This window comes from Microcaecilia unicolor, chromosome 9 (genome assembly GCF_901765095.1).
Source record: "Microcaecilia unicolor chromosome 9, aMicUni1.1, whole genome shotgun sequence".
NCBI classification, from domain to species: domain Eukaryota; kingdom Metazoa; phylum Chordata; class Amphibia; order Gymnophiona; family Siphonopidae; genus Microcaecilia; species Microcaecilia unicolor.
The window spans coordinates 15,832,923-15,859,577 of NC_044039.1; the positions used below are offsets into that span (position 1 = coordinate 15,832,923).

Sequence of the window (26,655 nt, forward strand, 5' to 3'; positions counted from 1 at the left end):
GTGTACAGAAAGGACACATGGCAGGTCTGTTTCACAAGACACAAGTGGATGTTTTCTGGCTCGAAGAAGAGAATGACTGTTGAGAGCCTGCTGATGTTCAGAAAGTTCCTGAGTTGTCCGTTTGGCTTTTTCCCAGTAAACCCAAAGACAATTCTGTCTGTGTTCTGCCAAGAGAGTGCAATAAGTTTCCTCCAGACCGTTCAACTCTATGTGCAGCAGGAGCTGGCCTTTTACCAAAAGCAACAAAATACGTGCAGAAAGGGGATGTAGCAGATATGCCAGAAGATTCAGTTCAATAAAGAAATGTCACTGATTTTATGCTCAGTAACGTGAGATAAGCAACAGTTTCAAAAACAAATTTCTACCAGTCTTCTGCTGTCTTCCTCCTCGCCTAAATTTCAGATTCTGACCCCATTTTCCCATAATCCCTTTGGGGCCTTTTTACTAAGCCTCATAGGTACCCACGTGCACATAACACGCATCAATTTTGAGTTATGACTCAGCTACCGTGTGGCCCTTGTGGTAATTTCATTTTTGACGCATGTCTGCTATGCGCGCCAGAAAATATTTTTATTTTCTGGTGCATGGGCAGTAATTGGCATTTTATGTGCGTAGACCATTACCGCCTGGTTACCACGTGAGACCTTACCACTAGTTCAAAGGCTGGTGGTAAGGTCTGAGACCCAAAATGGTCGTGCGACAATTTTCATTTTGCCGCACGTCCATTTTTGGCAAAAATTTTAAAAAAGGCATTTTTTACAGGTGCGCTGAAAAATAATTCTGTGCGCACCCAAAGCATGTGTCTACACTACCGCAGGCCATTTTTCAGTGCACCTTAGTAAAAGGACCTCTTTGTATGGGCCGCTTAATCTGGGGAGGGAGATGAATTACTTTCATGATCTACTGCTCAGCATTTTCAAACCCTGATGTATGAAGTCTCTGCCAAGTGGCATTGCATGTTTTTTTTAAATATTCTTAATAATAATAATAATAAAACTTTATAACCTGCTATATCTATAAAAGTCTAAGCAGGGAACAAATCACATAAAAAACATAAAAGGACATAACAATAAAAATAATTTCTTTGCTCAACAAACTGTATAAAAATTACTATCAGGCTTATTTTCGAAAGAGAAGGGTGCCCATCTTTCGACACAAATAGGGAGATGGGCGTCCTTCTCCCAGGGTCGCCCAATTCAGCATAATCAAAAGCCAATTTTGGACGTTCTCAACTGCTTTCCGTCATGGGGATGACCACAGTTCAAGGTGGCGTGTCGGAAGCATAGCGAAGGTGGGACTGGGGTGTGCTTAACACATGGGCGTCCTCGGCCGATAATGGAAAAAAGAAGGGCGTCCCTGACAAGCACTTGGATGACTTTTCTTGCAACCAAGCCTCAAAAAGGTGCCTGAACTGACCAGATGACCACCGGAGGGAATCGGGGATGACCTTCCCTTACTCCCCCGGTGGTTACTAACCCCCTCCCACTCTAAAAAAAAAACTTTAAAAATATTTTTTGCCAGCCTCTATGCCAGCCTCAAATGTCATACCCAGCTCCCTGACAGCAGTATGCAGGTCTCTGTAGCAGTTTTAGTGGGTACTGCAGTGCACTTCAGGCAGGCGGACCCAGCCCCCCCCCCCCCCACCTGTTACACTTGTGGTGGTAACTGTGAGCCCTTCAAAACCCACCAGAAACCCACTGTACCCATATCTAGGTGCCCCCCTTCACCCCTTAGGGCTATGGTAGTGTTGTACAGTTGTGGATTTGGGGGGGGGGGGGTTGGGCAGCTCAGCCCCCAAGGTAAGGGAGCTATGCACCCAGGAGCAATTTGTGAAGTCCACTGCAGTGCCCCCTAGGGTGCCCAGTTGGTGTCTTGGCATGTGAGGGGGACCAGTGCACCACAAATGCTGGCTCCTCCCATGACCAAATGGCTTGGATTTGGTCATTTCTGAGATGGGCGTCCTCGGTTTCCATTATCGCTGAAAACGGGGAATGACCATCTCTAAGGACGACCATCTCTAAGGTTGACCTAAATTTCATGATTTGGGCGTCCCCGACCGTATTATCGAAACGGAAGATGGACGCCAATCTTGTTTTGATAATACGGGGTTCCCCACCCCTTCCCGAGGACATTCTGCGAGGATGCCCTCAGGAAAACTTGGGCGCCCTGTTCAATTATGCCCCTCTTTGTTACTCTAAAATTAAAACATACAGCAGATTAGAATTTACATGGTATTAAAGTAATATCATACATCAGAGGAACCAAAAATAAATGAGTTTTCAATGCTTTTTTAAACTGGTCCATAATTTGTATGGAACGAAGTTCAATGGGCAATGCATTCCATAATTTCAGACCTTTGATGTAGAAAACAGATGATCTGCATTCTTCCAAATACATCTGATGAAATGAAGGCACATCAAGTAGCTGTTTCTGAGATGATCTCAGAGTGCGCGTAGGTTGTGACACACTTCAGACTTTTCCGAGGAGGTCTGTAATCAAGATTTGTCCAATATCACTATAACCACTGCTGTACATAGTGTGAGAAAGAGCCTCATTTAAATCCTGCTTCAGCTCCTTCTGATCTTGGACAAGTCACTAAGGGCATCTTTTACTAAGGCGCGCTCACATTTTTAGCGCATGTTAAAATTGTGGGCATGCTAAAATTTAGAGACGCCCATAGGAATGCATTGGCGTCTCTAACGTTTAACGCACCTACAATTTTAGCGTGCGCCAAAGATGTGAGCGTGCCTTAATAAAAGACCCCCTTAACCCTCCATCGCTCAAGTACCTACTTAAGGGCCCTTTTACTAAAGGGGATGAAGCCCTAACGCACACTTAATGCACGAGAAAATGCTTACCATCAAATGTGCTACAGTGCATAATTTTTTATATATATATTTTTGGAGAGGGTGTGTCATAGGTAGGGAATTGGAAAATGTACAAAGCAGATCGTTATAGGTAGGGAATTGGCATGGAAGCATTTATGCATTTATGTATATAGATACATGCAAATTTGTCGACATTTGCTTATCGCCAATCTGAAGAAGAAGGGTTATCATCAAAAGCTAATCAACAAATGTATTATGTTTGTCCAATAAAAAAAGATATATATTTTTTCTATGTTTTGATTGTTTTACTTTTAAAACTTCACCCCCCCCCCCCCCCCCCGCCAAAGAAAGAGTTGTTTTACAGACTGTTGACCTTACAATTTCTTGAATCTCTAAAACCCAATGCAGAGGGGCAAAGTAGGATGGCACTCGCTGTTGAATGGGTTGAGGTGGGGGGGGGGGGGGGAGGTCCATTATGAATTCTGCTTTCAGTAATAGAAAATCCCTCTCTGGAAAGATGGGTAGGGCATTCTGTAACATGGCTGTGTGAGTAACTTAAGTACTTTGACCTGATAATGCTGGCGGTAAATGCTACCACTTAGCTGTAGAAAATTGATGGACAGTGGTGAGCCTGAAGCCATGACATCGCATTATCACTCACCAGTTTCAGACTAGCACTGAATCAATCACTTTTTGTGGTAGCACTCCTTCAGTCCCCTGCTGCCTAGATTTGTCCTTGAAGTCTCTCGGGCGGGCTCTGACATCCGCACTCCATCCTTCTATAACCTTCCAAAATCCACAAGAGCTAAAATACATGAGAAAGATCACACAGCATCTATGGCATTAAACACTACAAAAGAACCCAGATGCTTTTTCACTGGTTCCCCCTTCTAACTACTCTTTCACTGTGCTGCCTGCTTCTTCATTAGTCAAAAGACTTTGTCATTCACAGCCCTGGAGTCTTTTAGAAGAAGTCACTGTGATGAAAGGAAGAGGCTTCATTTTGACCCTAGCAGGGCAATTTTGAAAGCCATTAACTGGATAAATCGAATGTCTGAAAATTACCCTCAATCTAGGTAAAAATATAGATGGCATTTTCATATACTTTCATTTGGATCAAGGGATGATTTCCTGGGTGTGTTTTGTGCAGAACTGGAAACCCAGCGATTACTGGAGCAACAAACAGGTGGAAAAACTCTGTGGGTTCTTTATGCCAAGGGCTTTTGCAAAAGGAAAGTTACTTTCCCTTTTAAAATCAGGGTGGCATAAGCATCGAGCTTTCTCGTACCACGCAGGTGTATCCATAGGCTCAGATCCCTTGAAAAAGCGGGAACGAAATGGGTGCCTGTCGGGGTCCAACGAGCTTTAAGATAAATGATACTACATTCTGTGAGCTTTGTGCCAATTGCCAGTCACTCCGTACAGGACTTTTCAGTGTCATTACTGAGTTGAGAAATTTTTGAAAATGATTAAAAAAACAGATACAAATACAATTAGAGGTAAAAGGATGGGTTTTATCTATTACCTGGTGCTGAAGACTAGGGCACTAAGACCCAGTGACAAATGAGACCTTTTCCCCCGTTATACCAGATTTCAAGAGAACATTGTGTCTACTATTTGTTGACTTGATTTTAGCTAACCATCAAATTATCCTAACTGACTCTGTACCATGCATCTGGTTCCCATCCTATATCTGCTATTGGTCCCTCAGCTATACAGTAAACTGTTTTGTTGAAAATCTTTAGCATTGTATCTATGTTAGTTGAATGTTTTAATGCATGCTTATTAGTGTATCATTAGTATTATGATAACATTGTATATCTCTGATATTTGAATTCCAGTGCTGTTAAATGTGTATATTTTTATACTGTTTCATAGTAGTTCTATTATTAGGTTTCAATTTACTGTTATCAAGTTTACCTCATTTATTGTATTTATGTTTATTCTTGGTTATTTTGCTATTGTTATGCTGTTGACAACATTGTAAGTTTTATGTGGAGTGGAGGAGTAGCCTAGTGGTTAGTGCAGTGGACTTTGATCCTGGGGAACTGAGTTCAATTCCCACTGCAGCTCCTTGTGACTCTGGGCAAGTCACTTAACCCTCCATTGCCCCTGGTACAAAATAAGTACCTGACTATATGTAAACCGCTTTGAATGGAGTTGCAAAAACCTCAGAAAGGCAGTATATCAAGTGTCATTAACAAGATTCCAGGCACAATCTCAAAGAGTAGCAACATTCCATGTAGAACCCCAAAGATTAGCAAGATTCCGGAATCCCAAGGAGTGGAAGAGTAGCCTAGTGGTTGCTACTATTTGAGATTCTACATGGAATGTTACTAGTGGAGGAGTAACCTAGTGATTAGCCTAGTGGACTTTGATCCTGGGGAACTGAGTTCAATTCCCACTGCAGCTCCTCCATTGCCCCTGGTACAAAATAAGTACCTGAATATATGTAAACCACTGTGAATGTAGTTGCAAAAACCTCAGAAAGGTGGTATATCAAGTCCCATTTCCCTTCCCCCCCCTTTCCCTTATGTTAAATTGTACCTGAATAAATAAACATGCAAATTGCATATAGTGTACTGTAAAGATGACCAGATCAAGAGGCAGACCTCTAGCAATGGGGAGGCCCTGCTAACTCAAGCTATCCCTGCTTTCATTTTAACAGGATGGTGGGAGCAGCACACACTTATAAAGAAAAGAGGGCTGCCTGAGCTTGTAGACTGAAGCAATGGAGGAGGGAAGCCTGAAGGGAGGCAAAGGTTGTCTCATCATTTTGCTAGAGCTTTTCAGTGCAACCAAATTATATAGCTTACCTCAATTCACTTTCAATTCCAAGATCTTTCCTTTGCTACCCCTTCTTATCTCTCCTCAACCTCTAGTCTACTTTTCAGCCTCCACAAAGTCTATCTCAGCCTCCAGACCTCAACAAAATCTGTAGGTCGTGTTCAGCATAAATTCATATCTAGTTTGGTGGGGCATTGTGCTCTGGCTCCTGGACCTCTGTAATGGCTGCACCGTAAAAATAGAGGGGAGGGGAGAACCCCAAGATCAGTACCCTTCACCGCCAACTCCAGGCTCCGCCCTTTCTGCCTCGCCTCACCCTATGCGTGGAATAAACTTCTTGATCCCACTCGCCAAGCCACCTCCCTGCCCATCTTCAAATCCTTGCTCAAAGCCCACCTCTTCAATGTAGCCTTCGGCACCTAACCTTTATACCTCTATTCAGGAAATCTAGACTGCCCCAATTTGACTGACTGTACATTTGTCCTTTAGATTGTAAGTTCCTTTGAGCAGGGACTGTCCTTCTCTGTTAAACTGTACAGCGCTGCGTAACCCTAGTAGCGCTTTAGAAATGTTAAGTAGTAGTAGTAGTAGTAAGGTCATACAAATAGCTAAATAAAAAGAGGTTCTGGCTGAAATTTTAAAGAGACCTTCCACTAGGGATGGGTAGTTTGAAATGTCAGTGTCCTATGCCGTGTCAACGCATGTCTTTAACAAATGAAAGTGACCAGAAAAAAAAATGACATTTTGCATTTGCTGATAAAAATGTGAACTGTTTGCAAAGAAGGCACCCTCTTAACGACATTACCCCTGAAACTAACCAAAACAAAAGGAAACGAACAATGCTGCAAATGACACAGGAAAGAAAACAAAAGAATAATTTTGGGGCTGCCTAACCCCTACCTTCCACTAAATTCCAAAAAAACAAAACAAACCAGCGCCACTTCTGTAACCTTCCAGCAATGGATCCATCACTGTCTATTTTACAGCTCCTTTTCTTTGCACCTGCATGACTCGTTCTGCTTTTTCACTGTTTACTTTTCTCAGTATGTTTATTTCTTTACATATTCTGTGCTTGTATGTACAGTACTTAGTGTACCTACCATGTGATCAGTAGAGGTCGCTGTCCACTATGTTTCTCCAGCCTGCAAAATTCTTTTCTTTATTTTTTTATTTAACTTAAATTTTTATTTATGTTTTTAGATTACAGAAACTGATATCCATCACATCAGTTTGAGTCTGTGTACAATGAGTTAGCAACAGAGTACAGCTTTTCAATTTCCTTCTCTCAGCAAGTACCATCCCCATCTGTGTAATATCCACAATCAATAATGAACTGATTGACAACCCAATGATGAATTAGTTCAAAAGCCAAGACAACTAGTAAAGATAAAAAATTTAAAACAAACAAACAAAAAAGAAACACTACAGCTGAAGATGTTTGCAAATACATAAGCATGAGTGGGGCTGTGCCTGTAATTTGCAGTAGAGAAACATAGAAACATGATGGCAGATAAACAATCGACGAAACAACTGTCTTTCGCAAATCTCTGAAGACATACTTCTTCAATAAGGCCTACAATGAGAACCTATAACCTCACTAATCCACCTCACCAACCCACTCAGTTATGAAAGCCCACCTTCTATACCTACCCCAATTACTCCCTTCTTTCTTCCTTTACTTACTCTCTGCACATTACTAACTGTATCTGATATCCTGGAACGACAATATTAACAAAACTATGTAAGCCACATTGAGCCTGCAAATAGGTGGGAAAATGTGGGATACAAATGCAATAAATAAATATGACCCATCCAGTCTGCCCATCCTCTATAACCCCTAATTCTTCCTGTTCCTAAGCAATCCCAAATGCTTATCCCATGCCTTTTTAAACTCTGGAACAGTCCTCGACTCCACCACCTCCACCTGGAGGCTATTCCACGCCTCCACCACCCTTTCTGTGAAATAATACTTCCTTGGGTTACTCCTAAGCCTATTCCCTCTTATCTTTGTCATATCCCCCTTATTCTAGAGCTCTCCATTTGGAAAAGGCTCTCTTCCTGTACATAAATGCCCTTGAGATATTTAAACGTTTCTATCATGTCTCCTCTCTCCCTCCTCTCTTCCAGCGTATACATGTTGAGGTTCATAAGCCTGTCCCTATAATTTTTGCATTCAAGGCCGCTTACTAATTTCATAGCCGCCCTCTGGACCGACTCCATCCTGTTTATATACATGCCACTTTAGGAAAAAGAATATATATATATAAAAAATAAGCCTAATGAAATAACCATCTCAAGATGTTTCATATTCAACTACACTCTTTATATGTGTCAAAAACTTCCTTAGATCAGTGCCTTTAATACAATCCTATTCTTTACTTTGCCAGCGGTACAAAAGTAGAATTAGCTGTGTCATATATGAGACACTTGTTGGCAGTTCAGATCTTTTGAAATGTTATTTTGTGTATAATCTGTTGACTTTAGAACTGCTTTGCTCAACTTAGATTTATTTTTTGCAACTGTTTCAAAACCTCCAAAACAGAACAGAAGTAACTGATTTTTTTTGAGACTAAAGAAGGTTTCACTGCTATTTGAAAACAGGTTGCTATGGAACCTGCAACTTCTCATTGACTGCTGAGGTTGGTCTATCCTACCAGGTAGTCCCAAACTTGCTGGCAAGGAAATACCGAGAGCTGATTCCATGGGATTATTGTGCTGGCTAGTAGAACTTTTCCCATTCTCTTCTACCCTCTGTAGGAGGTATTTACGCTTGTTCATTTATTTTATCCTTAACTCCAATATGTACGCTAGCAACATTTTAAAGGTATATGATTTTGGTATAAATTTGTTTTATTGTTCATTTTCTATTCTTTATAATTTAGATTTTTATGTATAGTGGACATCCCAAGATAACTGTTTCGCTATTTCCCTTGCTACTTATATTTTTATTTTTATGTGTTTACTGTGTGTTTTTAGATACATATTTATTTTTATGTTTCTGCAAATAGACTCCTGAGGCAGACCTTATTGGCCGAAACACAGCTGTGTCGAGTCTTGGTTGTTGTATAATAAATTCCTAGACTTTTTAAAAGCATCGTCGATTCATTTTGAGTCCTCTTCGCTGTTTCCTGATTGCTGACTAGACTGCTAGGACTTGTTCTTCTGTGTGCATATTGGCTAGATATTTATATCCAGTGTCATTTGATTAATAGGGTATTTATTTCCAATATCATTTCACATCATTAGCAAACAAAAATGAGAAGAAAAACCATGAAATTTTGTGTCTGCGTTTTTTTGTGTGTGTGCCACCGATGCTACATTCTCTTTTGAAGAGCGCACACTTGTTTGGAAAGAGCATACAGTTTTTCGACTGAGTGTGCGCTATTTGCAGATAGTGTGCACTCTTTCCCAATAGTATGTGCAAGTGGAAATCATTGCACATGTGCAAAAAGGGCCACATTCTTATATGGCCTGGCGAGTAGCGTGCATTAAATTGTGGATGCTACTCAATGTGCACTAAATTGAGTAACGACGCCAATTAAATGTGCTAATTGGCTGAAAAACCAATTATCATCACTAATTGACAATAATTGGAATTTAAGCGCGCTTCTTTTTAGGTGTAGTCTAATTTCAACTGCGTGTAGCTGAAAAGAGGGCACATGCCATGAAGGAGTGTAGGCATGTCAGGGGCATCAATCAAATTTACACACATTGTTATAGAATTCAGGGGAACGTGCATATATTTAGGATAGGTATTTATAGCAGGTTTTCAGCATCGTAGATGGCCACGCCTAAATGTGCATGCATTCCCCCAGTGCTATGCTATAAAATGCATCTTACTGTGGACAACGGTACACTTGGTTATTCCAAATGCATCTACATTTTAGATGCCATATACAGAATCCAGCCATAGTGTGTGATCTTCTGAAAGAGATACATTCTTTGCACTAGTGAGCACTCTTTCGAAAGTGTGCACAACTTAACAATATTGTTCTCTTGATGACATAATGAAAACCAAACCCAAACATTCTCAGAACGAACGTGGGAAATAGCATGAAACAGAAATTTTCCGAGAGCACAACAGTCTTCATCCTCCCAAGTTAGTGATGAGGTGTGAAGCAGAATTCTATAAACTTTAGGCCAAATTCTAAGAATGGCACCAAAAAAACATACACTTAGTGTGATTCTATAAACTACACCTAAAGTTAGGCATAGATTATAGAATACACTTACACGCCATTCTTGCAACTAAAATGTAGGTGCACCCATTTAGGCCACCTAAAACCAGGCCTAAATACCTGCGCCTAAGTTAGGCGCAGATCGGGTATATTTCATAATAGTGTGCGTAGTTTTTTTGAAATGCCCACAACCTGCCCATTCCATGCCCACAGCCACACCCCCTTCTTGGCTATGCACACTGTTATAGAATACACCTAGAAAGTTATAAGATCATAAGTAATGCCACACTGGGAAAAGACCAAGGGTCCATCGAGCCCAGCATCCTGTCCACGACAGCGGCCAATCCAGGCCAAGGGCACCTGGCAAGCTTCCCAAACGTACAAACATTCTATACAATCAAGCCATTGTGACATCACTATGAGGTTGGCTCTTATTGGTGGAATGAGCCACTATGACATCACAATAGGTTAAATCACTGCTCTATGTAATAAAAGTGAGCCAAGTAGAGGACATAAGTACATAAGTAATGCCACACTGGGAAAAGACCAAGGGTCCATCGAGCCCAGCATCCTGTCCACGACAGCGGCCAATCCAGGCCAAGGGCACCTGGCAAGCTTCCCAAACGTACAAGTTGTGTGGGTAAATTCTAATTAAAGCCAATTAGTGCTGCAAATTGGTTGCTAAGCACTGATTGGCTTATTAATCAATTAAGTTGTGCGCACAATTTGGCCATGTGGCCAAATTAAAGTGCACAACTTAAGGCGCCATTTATAGAAATTGAAGGTTATGGCCTAACTTCTACAGTGCACAAGGGGGTGTCGGCCTGGGAGGGTCATGGGCAGATTATAGAATACTGTAAATTGCTCAGGTAAGTGGCGGAACTAGGTAGCACATTTATGCCAGCTATAGAGATGGTGGAAGTGATCTTGCCTAAATTTAGGTGCATTGATGCTGACCTAAATCAAAGAACGTATTGCTTTCAAAATCTGCACCCTGGTTCACAAAATTATTTACGGCGAAGCCCCCGGATACATGACAGACCTCATAGACCTGCCAACCAGAAACACAACAGGATCTGCACGGACATACCTAAATCTCCACTACCCAAGCTGCAAAGGACTCAAATACAAATCAACTTATGCATCCAGCTTTTCCTATTTAAGCGCACAACTATGGAGCGCACTGCCAAAAGTCGTAAAAACAATGTATGACCACCTAAATTTCTGTAAATCACTAAAAACAACCCTGTTCAAAAAGGCATACCCCATCGACCCAACGTAAAAGCCGAAATACCTGCAACACAACGAAACCAAAGTTTGTAATGGACATAACTGAACTCTTCCTCTCTAAGAACCCCCAATGTGTCTATCACACATGTTCCTTATTCTACCACAATATCACCTTGTATTTGTTCATACCGGAATTGGCGAATGCCGATACGGTACTATGTAAGCCACATTGAGCCTGCAAATAGGTGGGAAAATGTGGGATACAAATGTAACGAATAAATAAATAAAAATTCTATAACAGAATCTATGCGCCAGATGTCATTGTAGAATATTACCTCAGCGTTCATTATTTTATGCCTAATGTTTTGCATTCTTATCGAATTACCTCCATAATATGTTTTTTTGTTTGAATAAAGGTGTATGGGGTCCTTTTACTAAGGTGCACTGAAAAATGGCTTGCGGTAGTGTAGGCACAGGTCTTGGAAGCGCACCAATCCATTTTTCAGCGCGCCTGTGCAAAAAGACCTTTTTTAAACTTTTTGCTGAAAATGGACGAGTGGCAAAATCAAAATTGGTGCACATCCATTTTGGGTCTGAGACCTTCCTGCCAGCCATTGACCTAGTGACAAAGTCTCACGTGGTAGTCGAGCGGTAATGACCTACGCACGTGAAATGCCACTTGGCCAGTGTCCGATAAGTGTGTCTGAAAATAAAAATTATTTCTCAGATGCGCGCATCAGATGCATGTCAAAATGAAATTACCGCGAGAGCCACGTGGTAGCTGGGCGGTAACTCCATTTTGGCGCATGTTGTGTACGCGTAGACACGTGGCTTAGTAAAAGGGTCCCCTATGTTTGGGGATGGGGCAATTCTAAAACTTTTAGCCATATTACAAAGAAGAATACCCCTCACAAAAAAAAAACAGGTGAAAACATGATCCATAAGTCCTTTCAATCTGCGACAAGTTTCAAAGGGAGAATACAAGTATACTTTCCTTCTAGAACTGTTGCAAGTCCAAGGGGTAAAAAGTATCTGCTGTTTTTTTCATAATGTGAACATTTTAAAAATTGCTCCCCTCCCCTCCTTCCATTGTATACTGTCACTAGTGATTAGTGCTGTGCTGCTGTGTTTTAACATCACATTGTGAGGCAAGGGAAGGCAGGAGACAGATCTGAGATGCAAATTTAGGATTTTAGCATATGGGTCACTGGGCTGTCAGTCTAGTCCTGCAATGCACTTTTTGACTGAGTGGCACAGAGCTGATGAGAGCCCTTGATAAGAATTAACCTGGTCACTCTAAATTCACGGAATGTTTCCTTTCTTGCCTGGGAGCATAACTTAGGTTCAAGTTAATAATAAGAGATTAATGCACTTGCTCAAACTCCTTCAAATGCATTTTCAACTCGTTCATATCATAGCTCTGATTCTGCTTTATATTGTTGTCCTTTTTTGTCTCCATGGTGATATTTTTATTCATGGACTAAGTGCAAATAAACAGCTGGTAAGACCTAATACTTGGAGACTTGAATTCTGAAGTAGAAAATTGACCGTGCTGCTTTCCATGTAACAGCAGTTTAATGGAACACTATGGTTCTCATTTTCAAAAAAAAAAATTTTCAAAAAATGTCACAAGGTGACAGAAGGATGTTTTTCTCTCAAAAACCCTGATTTTAGACATTTTGCTCTACAGTTTGTCCAAATTTCAAGGGAGTGTGTTGGGACATGTTTTGGGTGGCACCAAAAAATTGTCATTTTTTTCTGCAATAATGGAATAAAATGAAAATGTCTAGGGCCAAAATTAAATGTAACAGAGAGAGGGAACAAAGCACACACACAAAAAAAAAAAACAGAAACAAACAAAAAAGCACCGAGGGCCTTCAGATAAAGGGGAATAAAGTCTTTAATTTTATACGTTGATGATACAATGCTTGAATGGACCCGACGCGGTCCGTGTTTCGGCGCCCAGCGCCTGCGTCAGGGGTCACAAGTAATAGCTGACAGCATGCGGCAGTATTATGAGAACAATTCCAATTTTTAGAAATGATCTACTGCGACGCCGTGTGATCCCCTTCACACAAAAGTAGAAAGATATTTGGATTGACCAAACGCAATCCCTCAGTCGCATAGCCCCTCTTTCTCCCCCCAGTGGTCACTGACCCTCCTCCAGCCCCCTAAGATGTGACGGTGACAGTATATACAGAAATTCACAATATAGTGTCAAGTATGTCTTGTGGAGCTTCAAGGCACTTCGGCACCGCAATAGTCCGATACACTTATTTTTGCAGTGGAGGAAAAAAACCTCAGAAGAGCCACCCAGCCCGCAATACTTTTAAAACATGGGCACGGTTCACCATCATAGGAAAAAAAAAACCATAGCGTAGGAATCATTCCAAGTGTCAATGAAGCCCACTTGTACTCAAAGAAATATCAAAAATAGAATGGGCACTAATGTCAGATGCTCATCGACAGTAATTCATAATCTTCGTGTACTTCCAAACCATCAGGTGCCTGCCTGCAGATTCAACAATCCCAGATGCCAAGGTGCCTTGAAGCTCCACAAAACATACTTGAAAGTATATTGTGAATTTCTGATAATTAACTTCTGGGGCTTGAGTGACAATTTTGTCAGCTGACAGTATATACCAGGGTCTATGACAGCTTCAGATATGATGGCCATTCCTATTAGAGTTACAAGCAGGTCCCAGGAGTAGCTAGTAGTCAGTGCACTGGACTGTAGAGAAGGTGATTGAGGCCCATGTCCTGCTCTAACTGGTACACTTGTGGTGGAATGTGTGAGCCCTCCAAAAACACTAAACACCCACTGTACCTACATATAGGTGACACGTGCAAGTAGTGGTGTACAGTGAGGTACAATAGGTATTTTTCTGCTCCTGGAGGGTTCTCCATTCAGTATAAGGTACCGCATACAGTTCAAACTTCTCCTACTAACCTACAAATGCATTCAATCTGCAGCCCCTCATTACCTCTCTACCCTTATCTTCCCTTACGCTGCTACCCGTAACCTCTGCTCACAGGACAAATCCCTCCTCTCAGTACCCTTCTCCACCACCGCCAACTCCAGGCTCCGCCCTTTCTGCCTCGCCTCTCCTATGCTTGGAATAAAACTCCCTGAGCTCATACGCCAAGCCCCCTCCCTGCCCATCTTCAAATCCTTGCTCAAAGCCCACCTCTTCAATGTCACTTTCGGCACCTAACCATTGTACCTCTATCCAGGAAATCTAGACTGCCCCCAATTTGATTGACTGCACTTTTTTGTCCTTTAGATTGTAAGCTCCTTTGAGCAGGGACTGTCCTTCTTTGTTAAATTGTACAGCGCTGCGTAACCCTGGTAGCGCTTTAGAAATGTTAAATAGTAGTAGTAGTAGTAGTATAAAGGGGTTATGGTGAGATGTGTACCTGGGACCTTTTAAGTGAAGTCCACTCCACTGCACTGCCCCCTAGGGTGCCCCATTGTTCTGCTGGGATGTCTATGCAGTAGTGTCAGCCTGTGTTTTTGACATGCTGAAGCCCCCTTTTACCACATCAGGTAAAAGGCTCTCTTTTTTCTTTTAAAGAAATGACTGCGGTAAGTGAACCACTTATCGTGTGGCCATTTCACATGTGAGTAGGAGGGGGGGAGGGGAAGGAAGGCAAAAATCCAAGCAATAAGGTGTAAAACAAAATAGGAAGAATCATAAATTGTAATGGATTCTGGCTGCTGCAATTTCTTTAACTTGGCATCTCTGCTTAGATTTTTGGACAACCCAGTTAGAGCTAAAAATACATTCAGAAAAAGCTCTCACAGCAATGTGGCTGTCATGGGTATCTTAAAAGCCTCAGTGTGAAATGAAACATGAAATATTTCACGGTCTCATTACTATTTTACTTATTTGTTTCCGATCACTTCTGTGATGCCAATCTTACAATCTTCAGGAGATCACAATTAAACCTTCAGTCATAATAATAAACGACTTCAGGATAAATCAGACAAATCTTCAAAAATACATCCTAAAGCAGATAAAATTGCAGGCTGAAAATCAAGGAGAAGGAACATCTTAGCCTTCTTTCTGAATAGCAGCAGATCAGTTTGAAAAGGTAACCCACTGGGCCACCCACAGGTCAGGTTTTCAGGATATCTGTAATGAATATACATGAGGGAGATTTGCATACAGTGAAGGCAGTAGGCATGCAAATCGCTCTCATGCATAATCATTATGGATATCTTGAAAACCAAACAAGTTGGCAGCCCTTGAGGACTGGTAGAGTTTCAAGGCCACAGCGCAATGAATTCCCTAAATAAGGGCCTATGACAGGAAAAGCCTAATTCAGAGATGCCAAGTTACCTGGTTCAAGGCTGGAGATTTTGGGACAACCTTGGATTTCTGATCACCTCATCCTGGTGCACTATGGGACTTCGAACACTGAATTTAATGGACAAGATCAGGCACTACAAATCCTGCATTGCTTTGGGATGTATGTTCAAAACCAGAACTGGCTAAAAATCTCCAGCCTGGTGCTGACTAACTTGGTGTCTTTGCTAATTTCACTATAAGATTTCCAAGTGCACCTATGACATACACTGTGAGTCATATTTTCAAAGCACTTATAAGGTTGCGTGCCTATGGAACTTTGTCTGCTTTGAAAATGAGCCCCTGTGTAATACATGATTTGGGAGGGGAAAAGGAAATGGGAATTGATATACTGCCTTTCTGAGGTTTTTGCAACTACATTCAAAGCGGTTTTACATATATTCAGGTACTTATTTTGTACCAGGGGCAATGGAGGGTTAAGTGACTTGCCCAGAGTCAGAAGGAGCTGCAGTGGGAATTGAACTCAGTTCCCCAGGATCAAAGTCCACTCCACTAACCACTAGGCTACTCCTCCACTCATTCCACCAATAAGAGCCAACCTCATCAGTGATGTCACAATGGCTTGATTGCCCGATACTTGGCTCACTTTTGATATTGTGATGTCATAAGGGAAAGGGGGAAGGGAAATGGGCTTGATATACTGCCTTTCTGAGGTTTTTACAACTACATTCAAAGCGGTTTACATATATTCAGGTACTTATTTTGTACCAAGGGCAATGGAGGGTTAGGTGACTTGCCCAGAGTCACAAGGAGCTGCAGTGGGAATCGAACTCAGTTCCCCAGGATCAAAGTCCACTGCACTAACCACTAGGCTCCTCCTCCACTAGCAACATTCCATGTAGAATCTTCAAATAGTAGCAACATTCCAGAATCTCAAATAGTAGCAACAGCAACATTCCATGTAGAATCTCAAATAGGGAAAGGGAAATGGGAATTGATATACTGGGCTCCTCCTCCACTAGCAACATTCCATGTAGAATCTTCAAATAGTAGCAACATTCCAGAATCTCAAATAGTAGCAACAGCAACATTCCATGTAGAATCTCAAATAGGGAAAGGGAAATGGGAATTGATATACTGCCTTTCTGAGGTTTTTGCAACTACATTCAAAGCGGGTTTACATATATTCAGGTACTTATTTTGTACCAGGGGCAATGGATGTTTAAGTCACAAAGAGCTGAAGTGGGAATCAAACTCAGTTCCCCAGGATCAACGTCCACTGCACTAACCACTAGGCTACTCCTTCACTCAGCTTCTAACACCAACTGAATGGCTTTTCATTTTGACTGCAATGGATTAAAATGTCTAATGTAATATTTTGCATATAAAAAATAATTACATTGTGATGGCTGTTTTACTATACCTCAGGGCATTCTTTACATTACAAATATGAATTTCTCTACCTCCTTCTGGCATTTTCTGGAAGTTGGCGCTGGGGCTGCAGAATCCAATGAGGAAGCGGGGACAAGGCTGAAGGTCAAGCAGGATCTGAGGCATTGCAATGGGAGATCGGAACGGGCAGATCTGCGGAGTCTTTACCTGCCCTCAGTTTTTACGTTCTGCTATTGTGATGTGTATAGTCACAAAGACTTTGCCTTGTGCCTTTACCATTCTAAACTGGGGTTAATCAGCAGGAAAGCCATAGAAATAGGGAAAACAATGGTATATAAAGACTATACAACCCATCCACATCAACTACTAAGCTCTACAATCCCTTCCTCTCCTTCAGAGATCCTCTGTTTGTCCTATGCTTTCTTGTATTCAGATATAGTCGTCTTCTTCTCCGCCACCTCCACTGGGAGGCTGTTCCATGCATCCATCACCCTTTTTATGAAAACATATTTTCTTACATTATTCCAGAGATTGTCCCCTTTCACCTTCATCCTATGACCTCTCATTTCAGAGCTTCCTTTCAGTTCAAAGAGCCTTGGCTCCTGTGTATTTTTTTTTGTTACATTTGTACCCCGTGCTTTCCCACTCATGGCAGGCTCAATGCAGCTTACATGGGGCAATGGAGGGTTAAGTGACTTGCCCAGAGTCACAAGGAGCTGCCTGTGCCTGAAGTGGGAATCGAACTCAGTTCCTCAGGACCAAAGTCCACCACCCTAACCACTAGGCCACTCCTCCACTGTTGCTACTATTTGAGATTCTACATGGAATGTTACTATTCCACTAGCAACATTCCATGTAGAAGTCGGCCCTTGCAGATCACCAATGTGGCCGCGCAGGCTTCTGTGAGTCTGACGTCCTGCACGTACGTGCAGGACGTCAGACTCACAGAAACAGAAGCCTGCGCAGCCGCCTACATGGAATGTTGCTAGTGGAATAGCAACATTCCATGTAGAATCTCCAATAGTAGCAACATTCCATGTAGAATCTCCAATAGTATCCATTTTATTTTTGTTACATTTGTACCCCGCGCTTTCCCACTCATGGCAGGCTCAATGCGGCTTACATGGGGCAATGGAGGGTTAAGTGACTTGCCCAGAGTCATATTATGTCTCTGAGGTATTTAAATGTCTCTAGCATATCTCTCGTTTCCCACCTTTTTTCCAAAGCATATATATTGAGGTTTTTTTTTGTCTGTTTGATGAAGACCACTGACCATTTTAGAAGTGATCCAGTGGATCAACTCTATCCTATTTACATCCCTTTGATCCCCAGAACCATACAAAGTAATCCAAGGATATCACACTGGTGACCTACACAGAAGGATTGTCACCACTTTTTTTTCCTGTTGGCCATTTCTCTCTTTATGCTCCGTAGCATCCTTCTGACTTTTGCCGGCCCCTTTTTTACTTGCTTGGCCACCTTGAAATCATCAGATATGATCACCCCTGGGTCACATTCTTCTTTTATACACAGAAATATTTTATTGTTACCATTAAGGTCATGAATTCAGAACTGCAGGTAGAGGTCAGACATGACCCTCCACCTTGGAGGCATGGTCCACCAAGTCTGTAGCAGTGACACAGGCCAAAGAGAGAAGACCTGCAGCCTGTATCAACCTCTGTACTGCTTAGTGCCCCTCCATGTTGATATGATTTCCAAAAAAAAATCAGCCCTGACTACACCACAGCATTGAATTAATTCCATTAGAAACGTCCAGGAATTACTGTAGGATTTTGTATGCACCTGTAACAGCAATGTATAGTATAATTATGGGGCATTACGTATCAGAATTACTAATGGAAAAGGCATGTACAGTACCAATGCGGTAATTCAAATCTGACAGGGAAATTTCCTGTACTTATCTTGCTATGTGAACACAGCATGTACAGAAAAATAAAATGTGACTTTCAAAATGTCCAGTTGTTTGTGCTGAAAAATGTCTGTCCTCTTGTTTTCTAGTTCCTACAGGGGAAAGGTGACAGGTTTGTCAGGTTGCTTGTGGAAAATGTATTGTGCAGGTACAGAAAAATATCATGATTAAACACAGTGTTTCAATTAAATCTTCAAGTGCCCATTATTTGGGGATTCAAAGCACTGTGCTTGATGAAAGTGTATTGAGAACCACCTCAGCCTTTGCTAGAAATAATGTGTTAAAAAACACAATTACAATACAGTGGAAGATTTGTTTGGTTCTTGCCTTTGTAGTCCTTAAGCTTGCTATTTGCAGCTCTTTTGTGTGTACTTTCTGCCCTGCCTGTTTGTTCAGAACAACCCTGCTCACCTCTCCAGTCCTCTCTTTCTCTTTGCTTGTGTGTCTGTAAGGGATAAGGATAAGCATTTGATTTACTACTTTCCTGTGGTACAACCAAAGTGGGTCACATATTATATGCAGGTAGAAAGGCTAAGATATTGCTTCCTTCAGGAATTGCAGAGACATCTAGTGGCTACACCATGGTATTGTATGTTGACTAAAATACCCCTACAGCTTCTGGAATAAAGGATGGCTATCCTCTACCTGTAATTGAGGATGGTAGGAGGACACACCACTTGGAGGGAAACTGTGCTCCTACAGTATAAATATGCAGCCCAGCGAGAGTTTCCTTGTCTTTAGCTCCAGCTTTCCTGGCCATCATACCATTACAGCAAGGGGTAATGACCTTGGAACCCTTGCCTCCCTAGTTGATATCCACTTATAAGGCTGGTTTAACCATTGGACATGTTAGGTACAGAGTGCTCTAAGGATGCCAAAATACCCAGCCTCTGACCTCACCTGGTCTAAAGTGAAGCTTTTTCTTCTCCCCCCCCCCCCCCCCCCTCGCTGGTCTGGTATCTTCCCTTCTCTTTCCAGCCTCTGGGTCCTGTCTCTCTGTCCGCTCTGCCTGCGGGCTGGCACTACTCCCTCTGTCTTTCACTCCCCCCATGGTCCTGCCGCTGCAGCAGCAGTATGATAGGCTGCCTTTTGCCACAGGAAATTGGAGGCAGGATGCAGCAGAGGGAAGACCCCAGGGCAGCCTGCTGGCAACTGACATAAGCTTTACAGGACCATAGGGGATTGACAGAAGAGATGGAGCAATGCCAGACCCACAAGAAGGGCAGACAAAGGAGGAGGAGGAAAAGTGACCAGACCAGGGGGGTGGTGATGGAGAAAGACAGTGGTCAAAGGGGAGGGAGAAATGCTGGACCCACGGGGGGGGGGGGGGGGGGGGAGCCAAAGCAAATTGGCTCAGGACACCACTATCCCTTGAGCCAGCCCTGCCCAAATATATTAAAGGGAATTAGAATTAGAATTTATTAAACGCCTTTATGAAGAGATTCACTCAAGGTGGTGTACAGCAGGTACAGTTTAATATAAAAAAAACTTATTTTGTTAACAGTTATTTTTTGAGCATTATTCATTCTAAAAACAGGTCTAGCTCAGAACATCTTAGTTTTAGTCCTGGACAGTTTTGTTTTGTTCCATTATGGCTGAAAAACGTCTAAGTCTTAGGAACACCCAAGTCCCCGCCTGAACACGCCCCTGACACGCCCCCTTGAGATTTCGGACGCACTTCTGATGGACTTCATAGAAAAACGTCTAAAAATAGGGTTTTGAAATACTGACTTGGACGTGTTGTGACAAAAACGTCCAATTGCTGCTTTATGCCACTTTTTAGACGTTTTTCTGTTTTGAAAATGAGCCCAATTATGTGCTTATCCTGCCCTTCCCTTAGTACTGAATATCAGCCTGTTCTGGAACATCCCCCCCCCCCCCCCCCCCCCCCCCCCCGTATAGCCAGTTCTCAGTTCAGCGTGAACTGGTTACCTGCCACTGAAAATCAGCGGTTAACCCCAAACCGGTGATTTCTCCAGCCAAGAGCAGTTCCTTGCCGGATAATTCACTTTGAATACCGACCCCAAAGTGTTAATGAATCCTTTTCTGCATCAGCTCTGCCTGTATATATAGCTGCTGCTAAGCATTTGTCTCATGTTTCTGCCTGAAGAATCCAAGTACACCCTTTTGGTTCAGAACTTAAAATCTGGCCTGTATTGATAAAAAGAGAGTGCTGGGTGAGTGGATTATTGTCAACACTAAAACACAAAAAGTGCAGTGGAGCTAGTGTCGTGATACGGTAAATCTATACAAAACAAATATATGACACTAGAGAAAGGCTAATCCACTAATGTGTATTTTTTTTTAAAGAGAAAATCCCTCAGAAACCTATCGGACTAAAAGTCCTAGGTTTGCAACGGATATAATAAAAACCATTGATGAGTTGCTATCAGAGGGATTCACACAACTCTCCTACTTTTTAATTTTTTTTTAAAGTGCTCTATGCTGTGATTCCAAATTCTTAGCATTTAAATTTCGACTTGAATATCTACAAACAGGCTTGATAGAGAGCGCCAATGAATGTAAAGCAACACTTAGCTTAGGTCCAGTGGTGCCACCGTTTCACCTTCACGTGGCTTCCTCAGGGACTGGTGTTGCTGATTCAGCTCTCAATTTTTTTCAAGTTACATTCTTCAAGCCACATGAAGGTGAAACGGTGACGCCGTCGGACCTAACCTAAGTGTTGCATTACATTCATTGGTGCTCTCTATCGAGCCTGTTTGTAGATATTCAAGTTGAAATTTAAATGCTAAGAATTTGGAATCACAGCATAGAGCACTTAAAAAAATTTAAAAGTAGGAGAATTGTGTGAATCCCTATGATAGAAACTCATCAATGGTTTTTATTAAATTCGTTGCAACCTAGGACTTCTAGTCCGATAGATTTCTGAGGGATTTTCTCCTTTAAAAAAATACGCATTAGTGGATTAGCCTTTCTCCAGTGTCATATATTTGTTTTGAGTAGATTATTGGGCCATTGGCTTTCCAGCTCAAGTTGATTCTGGTCTTCACCCATCTAGAAACTCTAAAATTTTACTAAAAGTAATCTACCCTGATGCTCATCTGGCAAACAAGGGTAGCATGTTGTTTTGTACTTCTTCAAGTTTTCTGCCATTTACCATTCATCTCCAGTTCATGAATCATATTCCCACTTCAGGCACAGGCAGCTCCTTGTGACTCTGGGCATTAACCCTCCATTGCCCCATGTAAGCCGCATTGAGCCTGCCATGAGTGGGAAAGCACAGGGTACAAATGTAACAAAAATAAAATAGATACTATTGGAGATTCTACATGGAATGTTGCTACTATCGGAGATTCTACATGGAATCTTGCTATTCCACTAGCAACATTCCATGTAGAAGGCTGCACAGGCTTCTGTTTCTGCGAGTCTGACGTCCTGCACGTCAGACTCGCAGAAGCCTGCGCGGCCACATTGGTGATCTACAAGGGCCGACTTCTACATGGAATGTTGCTAGTGGAATAGCAACATTCCATGTAGATTCTCCAATAGTAGCAACAGTGGAGGAGTGGCTTAGTGGTTAGGGTGGTGGACTTCGGTCCTGGGGAACTGAGGAGCTGAGTTCAATTCCCACTTCAGGCACAGGCAGCTCCTTGTGACTCTGGGCAAGTCACTTAACCCTCCATTGCCCCATGTAAGCCGCATTGAGCCTGCCATGAGTGGGAAAGCGTGGGGTACAAATGAAACAAAAAAATATATATATATTAGCGTCCGTATGCCATTCTCCATTCTAGTGGCTACAGCTGTCCATCCCCTATGCTATATCTTTGCTCTGTTTCTCTCTTCTCTTTCTGTCTGTGGTATTTCTCTTTACTCGAATTTTATTAGACAGGCGCACTTGTTTTGAAATGCAATTAAAAATGCTATGAAAGGGGATTGTTTCATTTTGTTTAATTTCCACAATGAAAGAAAAGATAGCAAAACTCATTTTTTTTTCAATGTCATATGTCATTGAATTTCTAGCACACTCACTTTGCAGATGGCAGATGCTAAAAATGAAACGCAATAAAAGGAAGAAAAACAGTGAAATGAAATACTAATAAAAATCTACAGAAAGCTCTCCAGAATAAAATAAAACAAAATTTAAAAAATAGTCAGGATGTACACCCTGTTCTTCTTTGTCTTTTGTTAGTCCATTACCCTGGAACAGATAACCCATTACAGCGCATCCTTCTATCTGTATAAGTTCATTGGAGAACAAAAAGAAAGGTCATTTGTTTCTCTTTTTTGATAATATCCTCTCTACGTTGTCAGCTTTGTTATACTACAAAATGCCATTTGAGCAGTTGCATTATGAAACAATGAAAACAAAATAATCTCTCTATATAAAAGGCACCATCAACGTTCTATGAAGCCTCCAGCCGGAAGTGTGAAGGGGGAGAGATATCCGGTTTCCCCATGAGTGTCTGCCCCGCCCTCGCTCTCTCTGTAACACAAACAGTGAAGGAAAACACAGCAAAGCACGAAATCAAATCGCTCTCTCTGTAACAGTGAAGGACTCGGAGGGGGGAGGGGAGAGAGGGCAGAAGCCCTCGCTATCTCTGTAACACAAACACAGCAGGAAACTTAACACTGAAGGACTCGACTCCGAGGGGGGAGGGGACAGGGAGCAGAGGGGAAGGGAGAGAGGGCAGAGGGCAGAGGGCAGGGACACACACACTCCCACATGCACACAGAAGAAAACCTTGCTAGCCCCCGTTTCATTTGCATCAGAAACAGGGCTTTTTTTTTTTACTAGTTATTGTGTATTTTTCTAGTCTAAGAAAATGTAGACCCCCCTTGGCTTATGGTCATTATACAGATCAACATAAAGAACTGCAATGCGTTATAGAATCTGGGGTACTTATACCTAAGGCTGCCAACTGGATCCAGATTCACAGGACAGGGTTGATCCAGACCTGGGCTTACCCCGTTGCATGCAGGCACTTGTAGTTCTGATTTCTCCATTGCACTCTCTAAGAAAAGCAAGACTGCAAGTCATTTAACTCTCCATTGCCTCACGTACAAACTTATACAACCCCAGGAACAGAAAATGACCTACTGGACCTGACTTTAAACTTGCCTTGAGTTACAACTGAAAAAGGTGTAAATAAAATCCTTTCCCCATACAGCATAATGCCATAAAACCATTCCTCCCCCTAAAAACTTTCCGCAATTTGGCACAATCCACTGTACTCACCCACGCTGACTATTGCAACAGCATCTTTATTGGATGTAAAACCCAAATCCTGAAAAAAACTCCAAACCGCCCAAAACACGGCAGCCAGACTCATTTTTGGTAAGTCACGATTCGAAAGCGCGGCACCACTCCAGGAAAAACTCCACTGGCTCCCTATCAAAGAACGAATAAACTTCAAAGTTCACACACTGATCCACAAGATCATCCAAGGAGAATCTCCAAGTTACATGACCAATCTGATCGACCTTCCAGCCAGGAACGTTTCCAAATCTTCCAACCTTCACCTTCCCACCTGCAAAGGTCTCAAATACAAAACCTACTTAGCATCCAACTTCTCCGTCATGGGCAGCCAATTCTGGAACGCCATACCAAGATCCATCTGAGCAACCAACGAACATCTTCCCTTCCAAAAGCTGCTGAAAACTTACCTCTTCAAACAAGCCTACCCAAACGACCTGACTTAATTTACGAATCCAATCCACACCACTAATATTACCTATACCTCAATCCTCCCCTCCACATCTCTTCCTCTTGTCCTACTTTATACAACCACACCATAATTCTAATATCCTACAAATACGTTACTTCTGTGATACCTTGTAACCCATACTATGTAAGTCGCACTGAACCTGCTATCGAGCGGGAAAGAGCGGGGTATAAATGCAACAAATAAATAATGACTGAAAGAGAACATAATTAACAGTTTAACAGCTATTTGTCCCATTAGAGAGGCAACATGAATAGTAATCGGCCACACTTCAGATATACTGTAACTCTTTCATCCTTATCATGGGTGTGTTAATAGCCAGATCTTGCTTACACTAGAAAGCTTTTTTGCATAAATCTGTTTATTGACTTATAGCATTGGCAGCTCAGAAAATTCATTGCACTTCTTCACTTCACTGCATGTACACAGCACCCTTACAGCAGCTCAGAAGAGAATTTCTCTTTCAGATCTAAGGCAAAAACCAGGCACCACCAGCACCGATGACAGATTGAGAGTTCATGCAAAGCTCAACAGCAGGATAAACGTTTTAAGGATTTCAGCACCTCCAGCTGTCACGTGTTAGCAGATCTAAGCAAGCTGCTTTGCTGGTACTTAATGATGGTGATTTAGGGTTGGGCACCATTTACAGCTGTAAAAAATGGATTTACATGTCTAAATCACCCAGTGTGTATGTTGAAATGTCTTTATTCTATTTTCAAAACAACCAACAAGTTGCAGGCACGCGATAAGGTTCAATATGCAATAATTCCCAGCAATGAGAATCAAAGAACACTTTCTAAAATCTCCCAAACTCTCTGCCCCACCCATAATTACGAAGTATCATCCAGGAATTGCAAGCAGTTTAATTTCTAGTCATTCAACAACACAGAGCGAACTTTCACCATCAGATTTAGCTACCTGAGCTCAAAATGGTAGAACTCAATTCCCATAGTCATAAGAAGCATCACGAACTACCTCCAGTTCAGAAAAGACCTAAAGACCTACCTCTTCAGGAGATTATATGAGTAAAATATGCACTAACCATTCTGGAACAACAATATACAACACAACCTTAAACTGTAACGCATCTTTTCATTTTAAGAAATGAACCAAGACATATCTTCTCAAGAAACCCAATGACTATTCCATACGCACTAATAGTTACCTTGCCAACCACTGTAAAACACAGCGTCATACGACCTTGTAAATGTAGTTGAATCAATGTAATCTCTAACAACTGTTAAATGTAAGCCACATTGAACAGAAACTCGTTTCTTGGATAATTGTGGGATACAAGCATGAATAAATAAAAAGGGAGTCCACGATCTCAGGAAACGCTGAGAGACGCTCCATTCATAGTAGTTCTTGCATATAAATCGTCCTGTGTGTATAAATGGTGGTTTTAGAAAAGAAAGCACTTATACAAGCAGTATGGGCTAGACTCAGTGCAGATGTTAACAGTGCCTAACTTTGGGCGGTATTTCCTAGGTGCCATTTCTATAAAAGTCACTTAGGGGGCCCTTCTTTAAGCTGTGTTAGGTGCTAATGTGTACCTAATGCAGCCAAATATTCTGCCAGTGTCATTATGCTCACATTAGCCCTCTCCTCAAGTCACTTCACTGGCTTCCTATCCGTTTCCGCATACAGTTCAAACTCCTCTTATTGACCTATAAGTGCATTCACTCTGCAGCTCCTCAGTACCTCTCCACTCTCATCTCTCCCTACATTCCTCCCCGGGAACTCCGTTCACTGGGTAAATCTCTCTTATCTGCACCCTTCTCCTCCACCGCTAACTCCAGACTCCGTTCCTTTTATGTTGCTGCACCATATGCCTGGAATAGACTTCCTGAGCCGGTACATCAAACTCCATCTCTGGCCGTCTTCAAATCTAAGCTAAAAGCCCACCTTTTTGATGCTGCTTTTAACTCCTAACCCTTATTCACTTGTTCAGAACCCTTATTTTATCACTCTTACTTTAATATTCCCTTATCTCTTGTTTGTCCTGTTTGTCTGTCCTAATTAGATTGTAAGCTCTGTCGAGCAGGGACTGTCTCTTCATGTTCAAGTGTACAGCGCTGCGTTCGTCTAGTAGTGCTATGGAAATGATAAGTAGTAGTAGTAGTTAGTGCTAAGCAACCTTCACAGAATAGCGGTTAGTGCGGATTCCCACGTCCAACTATGGACGTGAAGACTTATGCCGGTTAGAACCCTATGTAAATCTTCATTCTGAACTGATGGCAGTTGAGTACCTAAATTCAAGTATTATACAGTATCACACCTAAGTTCTGGGAGCACCCTGACCCACCCATTACCCTG

At 42.0% G+C, this 26,655-nt stretch overlaps 1 long non-coding RNA gene across 1 annotated transcript; it reads right to left on the bottom strand.

Moving 5' to 3' along the window:
* Window positions 1-2,238: 2,238 nt before the first annotated feature.
* LOC115477381 lies at window positions 2,239-25,502 on the bottom strand. The gene is made up of 4 exons (XR_003943320.1): window positions 25,491-25,502; window positions 19,513-19,518; window positions 7,295-7,297; window positions 2,239-2,424 (listed from the first exon to the last, which is right to left on the bottom strand). It is a non-coding gene; the product is annotated as an uncharacterized LOC115477381 (long non-coding RNA).
* Window positions 25,503-26,655: the final 1,153 nt, after the last annotated feature.